General features: G+C 51.9%; 1 long non-coding RNA gene across 1 annotated transcript; it reads left to right on the plus strand.

Moving 5' to 3' along the window:
- Positions 1 to 524: 524 nt before the first annotated feature.
- On the plus strand, positions 525 to 2,234 carry LOC109370566. Its single transcript, XR_004161730.1, has 2 exons — positions 525 to 714; positions 923 to 2,234. It is a non-coding gene; the product is annotated as an uncharacterized LOC109370566 (long non-coding RNA).
- The last annotated feature ends 5,048 nt before the right edge of the window (positions 2,235 to 7,282 follow it).

Below are 7,282 nucleotides of genomic sequence, written 5' to 3' on the forward strand. Positions count from 1 at the left end.
TAATTCTCTCACTTCACTCTGGGCTGCATTTCAAACCCACTTTGTTTTTTTCCTTTTCCCTGAGGTGAAAAAGCCAAGGCCATGAACTCTGCAGGCACAGGGCTGCGTTCTTGCCTGTGCACGTGTGCTGCGCTTGGGTGATGGATGGGAGGGCGGGGGGGCTCGCAGGCTGCTCCTCCAAAGCTTTGTTTTCTTATCCTCCCACCCATCTCCATTGCAGCGAGTGCTGGGACTGTACCAGGGCTGCTGAGGAATGAGTTCCCATGGTTGCATTAAAACAGTCTCAGAAGGAAAGAGAACTGGGGAAAAGAGTGGGGAGGCTGTGGCCAGATGTCCCTCTTGAGACTGGTTGGAAATATTTCCTCTCTTACCTGTTCCTGGATTCCCAGATCTCACAAGGGGAAGGCATTGGATCATGTCTGAATTCCCTTCCTGGACAAATCAACATGGTTTGATCATATTTCCTTTGCTGCTCAATGCTTGCTGTGTGGCCCTGGCCTCAACCCTGGGGGATTCAAGGAATGTCCAGTGACTTTCAGTCCCATTGTCCCACAGGTATGGGCAGCTGAGCGGCATGGTGGAGCCCCTGGCTGGCATCCTAGGAGCCTTTGCTGTGGTGATGGCAGAGCCTCTCCTCCCCTATGCCTTGAGCTTTGCTGCTGGAGCCATGGTCTACGTGGTGATGGATGATATCATCCCAGAGGCACAGACCAGGTGAGACCCCCAACTGGCCCTAAATTCAAGTTAAATATTACAGGTTTGTTCTCAGAAAGAGCAATCAGGCACTGGCACAGGCTGCCCAGTGAAGTGGTGGAGTCACCATCCCTGGGGGTGTTCGAGAATGGTGGAGACGTAGCACTGAGGTCAGTGGGCACGGTGGGATGGGTTGGCAGAACTCACGCCCTCCCCTTTCTCCCTGCAGTGGCAATGGGAAGCTGGCTTCCTGGACCTCAATACTTGGATTCGTGGTGATGATGTCCTTGGATGTTGGCCTCGGGTAGGCAGCTCACTGCTCCCCAGGAGAAGACTTCACAGCAATTCCCATGGTGGCATTTGGAACTGGACACGTGTTACGCTTTAGACTTTTTCGGTATATATATTTTTTTGATCTGGTTGGTGTTAATTTCCTATAATTTTATATATCTCTTCCTCATAACATCAAGTCGATGGTTTTCAAAGCACAAATACGGATGGTTCCTTGCAGGTCCTGGTTTCCTTTCGCCACCAGATTTTTTTTCTCCAAGGTTACTGCGAGACGTGCTGGCCAGGCTGCAGATTTTGCTGCAGTTCTGGGGTGGTTTCTCTGATTCAGGTCTCTCTTGGTTTTGATCATCCTTGTAGAAGATTAGAAATTCACTGTCGCGTGCTTAAGCTGGTCTGAGGTTAAGGACCAAAGTATTTGAATGCAGTAAACTGCTTAAGAGTCTCAATTTCCACTCCAGGCTTTGAATGGTGGAGGTGGAGGTGTTAGGACTGGGATGACACGCTGAGGGCAGCAGGTCTGGTGGATCCTGCAGTGCTAGGAGTGTGTCACAGTGTTTGTTGGTTGTTTGAGAAGGCAATGTGTGTTCATCCACGTTGCTGCTACATGATCGTTGTATGGCACAGTGCATTTCCACCTGGGCTCATGGCTGTGCCCAGCACTACCAAGCAGCTGCCATTCTCCAGCTGCTGTGTTGGGTTGTTTGTCACTCTGAACATGGTGCCATGTTACCTTGAGCCAGGATCAGCTCTTGTCCTGCTGAGCAGCATTGGGATGAAATAACTCATCAGTGTGCGTTAATTATCCACCCATGCACCAGGTTTATCTGCCTCTTCACCCTCTTCCTTTCAAGCATCTCCTGTCCAACAACCACAGGGTGGTTGAACACATGCTTAAGTGGGGAGCAGAATGCAGTTGTGGGGAAGTCCACACTCTAGGGCTGCTCTGTTTTTCAGGAAGACTAATAAGGCTAATGAGGCCCTCCAGCAGGAGTAACTGGATGGCCTGGCAGCATCTCAGCTGTACCTGCACCCAACAGGGCTGCAGAAAGGCAGCAGGGGGATGGGTTGAGTGAGCTAAGAGAGAGCCACGCACTTTTGTTTGGTTTGTTATTTTGGTTGGATTCCATTTGTACTTCATTTGTATGTCACTATGGATGATACAAAACTACTGTTTGCCAATGGATTTGACCTTTTAACTGTGATTGGTTTCAATAAATGGGAAATTCAGCGTTTGCACTGATTTATTTTAAGGCAGTAAATCCGTACCTTTTCTTCTCCTCCCTCTGTTTTACTGCATTTCTTTTTTAATGGTTTGCTGGTTCTCAGCTTGACAAATGTCCTGCCTCTCAACCAGGAAGGCAGCGAGCTTGGGGAAAGGGAAATAACAAAATAAGAGCCAAGGAAAGGCATCTGCAGTGCGTGGCACCCACGAGTTTGTTTCACTGGGTGTACCGCAGCAGCCCAGCTCGCCCTGGCTCCAACCCCTGACACTGGCTCATGCTTTATGACTCATTAAAAACCAACCACAACAAATCCCTCAGGAAAAAGAAAGCAGCCCTTGGGGACTCCTTCTCTTCAGCTGAGCTGTGATGGCCGTGTCCCTGGGGGCACAAGGAGCCCTTTGTCCATGAGGTGCAGGTAGGTGAGCCCACCTGTTGGGTTCCAAAGCCTTCCCACGGAACGTGGGTTCCAAAGCCTTCCCATGGAATGTGGGTTCCAAAGCCTTCCCATGGAATGTGGGTTCCAAAGCCTTCCCATGGAACGTGGCAGCCCTGGAGGTGCCCACAGGTTGGGTTTTCTTGCAGGCTGCAAGTCGTGTTTTCTTGTTTGATTTCTGGCGTGCGGTGTAAGTTGGTACAAAAAAACACATTACGCATTTAAAGGCAACCTCGTAATCAGATTGCTGAGAGATAATATCACATAATGCACTTAATCCTGCTTAGATGTAGCCAGCCGAGATAATTATGTACATTGGACCTGGAGGGGAGGGCAGGAGGGTAATGCAGAAAACACAGATGAAAATCCTTCTTTTCTGTTTCTACCCTGGAGGTGAATGAAATTATACATCTATGTCTTGCCACGATTGAAGAGCTGGCTGGGGGCCAAGCCTGGAGTGAGTTGTGGAAACAATAGCTGCCAATTAAAAGGTGGAGCTGGGAGCAAAGGCGACGCAAGCAGCAGCCAAGTGTGGGGCAGTGCTGGGCTGCAGGCACTGAGCGGGGGGAGAGGAGCATTGGGGATGGGGGAATTGTCCCACGTCGGTTCTGCCCCACATCACACAGCTGGGGATGGAGAGCAGTGGGATGGTCCCTGCCCACCATAGGGTTGCTGTGGTCAGTGGCTGCATCTCTGCTTCATACCACTGTGAAATAGCAGCATCAGAGCTGGGAATTTCCCCCCCTCTAGTTTTTCGGTGAAGCTCCACGCAGACAGAAATGTTGGATTGCTGGGTTTTATCCTAAAGTAATAAGGGCTGGAGATAAACTTCAGATGTGGCCCCACTTCATTCAGAAGCCTCAAAGCCCGAAAGGTAAAGATCTGTTCCTAAACAGCATGTGCTCTTGCTGTCTGATTTAACAGTAGCCCCAAATATAACTCTGTGGACTGCTTTCTGATAGCAGTATGTGTGGTTTTGGGTTTTGCAAACTGTGCTGATGAAGGAGAGGTGTGATAATACCTGAATTCTTCCCAGCCCTAGGGGAATGTGTTTATCAGCAGGTGGGCTCCCAGCATTAGGAAGATGGGGGTGTGAGCCCAGCTGAAGCCCAGGTGCCCCATTGGGAACTCTGGTACCTCTGCTGAGCAGTGCTGCTGCAGAAAAGCAATGCTGCATTGGTGTCTTTTGCTGCTTTTCTTTCAACCGAGAGCAGAAGCTGCCTGCAGGACGTCCGTGGTGATGCCAATGAGCAGCTTGGAAGATGATGGTCTGTGAGTTCGTGTGGAAGCTCTCCTGCAAAGAGGAGCTCTGCTGGGGGCATTGCTTGGGGCTGAGTGGAGCACGGGGGGGCTGCTGGTGTTCAGGTGTATGGCATTACACGTGTCTTGGGATTGGGGCTTTGGGTGGTGTTGTATGGGGTTGTGAGTGCAAATCTGCCGCTTCGGGCACTCAGAGCTGTGCCAAATATCGCTGGCAATTTGTCCTGCGGTGGCAGGAACTACTGTGGAAATTTATGGATTTTCCTTGGGTTTGGCATGGCAGAACATCCCACCTGCTACCTGTTGGGCTGTGTGCATGGCCTGGGCTTCTCCTCTTTGCTCCAGCTGCTCCACACCCTGCCCGAAGTTGGGGTGCTCAGGGGGATCCCACTTCGCTCTGTGTTGCTCGAGCAGCTTGGGGGGGCTTTCCCCAGCGGTGAGCACTAGGGAAAGCTGTGGGAAACACGGGTTTGCCTCCTCTCGCTGGTCTGCAGATGGGACACGGCGATGGTTGTGCAAGAGGGGCAGGGACTGCTGCGCTCACCCGGTGCCGTGTGGCTGAGTCAGGGCGCAGGAATGCTGCGCTGGGCGCTCGCCGGGCGCTGGGGACGTTAAAGGCGATGGCGGCTGCGGTTTGCAGGGCTGGGCGGGGACAGCAAACCCCGAGCCGAGAGCTTTGCACGCAACCGAACAATAATCCCATTATTAGAGCCCCGTGCCGTAAAACAAAACACGGGGCAAAACGCTCCTCGGGCTTGCAGGGATGCGCGCCCGGGGGAGATGGCAGCACCTGAGTCATTGCTTAGAAAGGAATGGATTTCACCTCCCTCCTCCCCACCCCTGAGGAGAGAAACAATTCAGCCCTTAAAACAAAATGACTTCTATTCTTTGTGTGTGCGTTTTGTTGTACTTGGCAACGGGGCTGCAATTAAAACTGAGACTCTCTCTCATGTGAGCACACATGCAGCTCCCATCCCCGAGCTCCAGAGTGCACACGCAGCCGTTCCTCTGCTTCCACCAGCTCAGGTGCTCTGACCCATCCACACCCGAGCCCCCAGGAGCCAGCCTGTTTTGAGGAGATGAGAGGGAAGAAAAGAAATTCCAGCCCGGCTGCCCCTTTCCTGGGGGAGATGCTATGGGGCCATTGAGTTTCTTGCTGAGATTTAATGCCAGTCCCTTTTTTAATGTATATATTGGTGCTCTAAGCGTGCATTTAGTCTTGCATGGTCAGCCAACTGTTGAGAACTGTGCCATCGAGTGCTGGGCTGTGACTCCTGAATGTTCCCCTGGCTGCAAGCAGTGATGGGGGGTGTGTGGGAATGGTCCCTGTGCCACCTATGTTCCCCGTGCTGCTGTGTGTCCTGTGAGGTGCGAAGGGTTGGGGTTAGGGTAAAGCAATGTCAATCCAGCATTGTTCCTATTGTAAATTCTTCTGACCGAAGAGCAATTCCAAATGGGGAAGGAGAGGAAATAGAGCAGTGTGGGGTCTGTGCATGGCACTGCTCTGTTCTTCGTGCCTCTTTCCTTATTTCAGGGCTCTTATAGCAGTGAGGGGAAGGCAGTTGTGCAGGGGCAGGGAGAGGGTATTCCTTAGACTCTCAGATGTCCTGAGTTAAGATTTCTGGGATGCATTTCTATGCTTTGCAATCCAACGAGGGCGGTTCGTGAGAGCAGGAAACTGAGTCTGTGGGTTTATTTTAATACAATCTTACAAATTGCTGATGATAACTGAAAAGCTTTTGTGTCCAGAGCTGGTTTGCATGCAGGAATTGCTTAAATCTCTCTCGGCCTATTGCATTCTCGTGTTCTTATGCAAACAATGAAACCATTACAGAGCCCAACACATGCTCTCTCCCCATCTCATCCTGTACAATCCTTCTGCTGTGCCTGAAGCAGAAAAGAGAACCTCTGCTCCAAAAGCCATGTGAAAATCTTGGGGAAGAGAATGGCCTGGATCTGCTTTCCTTTTCCTGCAAAATAATTTCTCTGCCATAAATTTGTCATTGAGAGCCAAGGGAAGATTAGCTCATGTGGAAAAATGCGTGCTGGGAAACCATGGAGGGAGAGACTTCTGAGTGGACAGAAGGACCAATGGATGGACGGATGGATGGACAGATAGATTGGATGGATGGACAGTTGGATGGACAGGTAGACAGATGTGTGGATGGGTGGACAGGTGGATGGAGTGAGGGCTGGATGAATGAATGGATAGACAGACAAATGGTCCCACTTCAGGAGCTGGGGTCTTTCCCATGGAACAGCCTTGGCACCAAGGAAGAGCTTTGGGAGTGATGCTGATCAACTGTCAGCCCTCTGCTGCCTGTCATTCCTGGGCAGTGGCTGCTGTGCTGCTGTGAAAAAACCTTTCTGAGAGCAAGGAAATGTATCCAGACACCAAAGGGGCTCCGGGGCTTCTCAAGTCATTAAACAAATTAAGTTATTTAGAACATGGAGGCCCCAGATGACTGGGTGTGAAAGCCCCAGAGGCCTCTGTAATTGCTGTGCGGAGGCAGCCCTGATGGATGGGAGGGTACCGGGGGATTTTGCCTTCTCCTGGAGTAGTCCCAGCCAGGTTTGGCTCCCCGGGGCTCTTGGGGACTTGGTGGCAGCAGCACCCTATGCTGGGAGGCCTGAAGTCATGCTGTGGTCCAGCAGGTGCTGCTGTCCCTGCCCTCCTGGTGTGCTGCGCCTTTGGCTGGGCTCCAATCCCAGAGGGGCTCGTTCCCTCTGACACCTGACAGCAGCTTTCCAAGGAAAGATGCAGAATTCCTGAACTTAGCTGCCTCTTCCTTTACAGCGTTAGACATGCTCTGTGTTTAGAGAAGATGACAAGCTGATAAGGCACCGTGCTGCAATCTCCTTTGGTGAGCTGTGAGCAGGAGCCTCCTCTGGGCTGGGATTGCACCGGGTCCTCTGGACCTGTTCTGGACAGACAGAAATATCCCCAGACTGTGCCACCGTGCTTTGATGGCACCTTCACCTCTCCCATCTTCTGCCCCCAGGATTTTGGACAGATGCTTCTCGCACCGCTGCAGCCCATTGATCTCACTGGTTCTCAGCAGGTGACTGGAGGTGCTCTGAGAAGTGCCACCATCTCCTAGAAGCCATCAGCCCTGCTGGTCACGACATCTCCCAGTTGCGTGCGCTCATTTTTCCTACGGAGTTGTGCTGTGGGAGCTCGGCACCCTAAGAGCAACCCAGCAACGTGTCCTGCGAGTTGTGCTTGCTTTACCAAAGGTTAAGGCCCAGGGGAGGGGGTTTGGCAGTGTCTTGGCCACAGCATTCTGCCCACACCCTGGGCAGCGTGGAAGACCCCGGTGAGAGCAGAGAAGTGGCTGAGGTTCCTCCTCCACGGGGGTGGCTTCTCTCTTTTTATTTTTCT

The sequence above is a fragment of the Meleagris gallopavo genome, chromosome 20 (assembly GCF_000146605.3).
Source record: "Meleagris gallopavo isolate NT-WF06-2002-E0010 breed Aviagen turkey brand Nicholas breeding stock chromosome 20, Turkey_5.1, whole genome shotgun sequence".
NCBI lineage: Eukaryota > Metazoa > Chordata > Aves > Galliformes > Phasianidae > Meleagris > Meleagris gallopavo.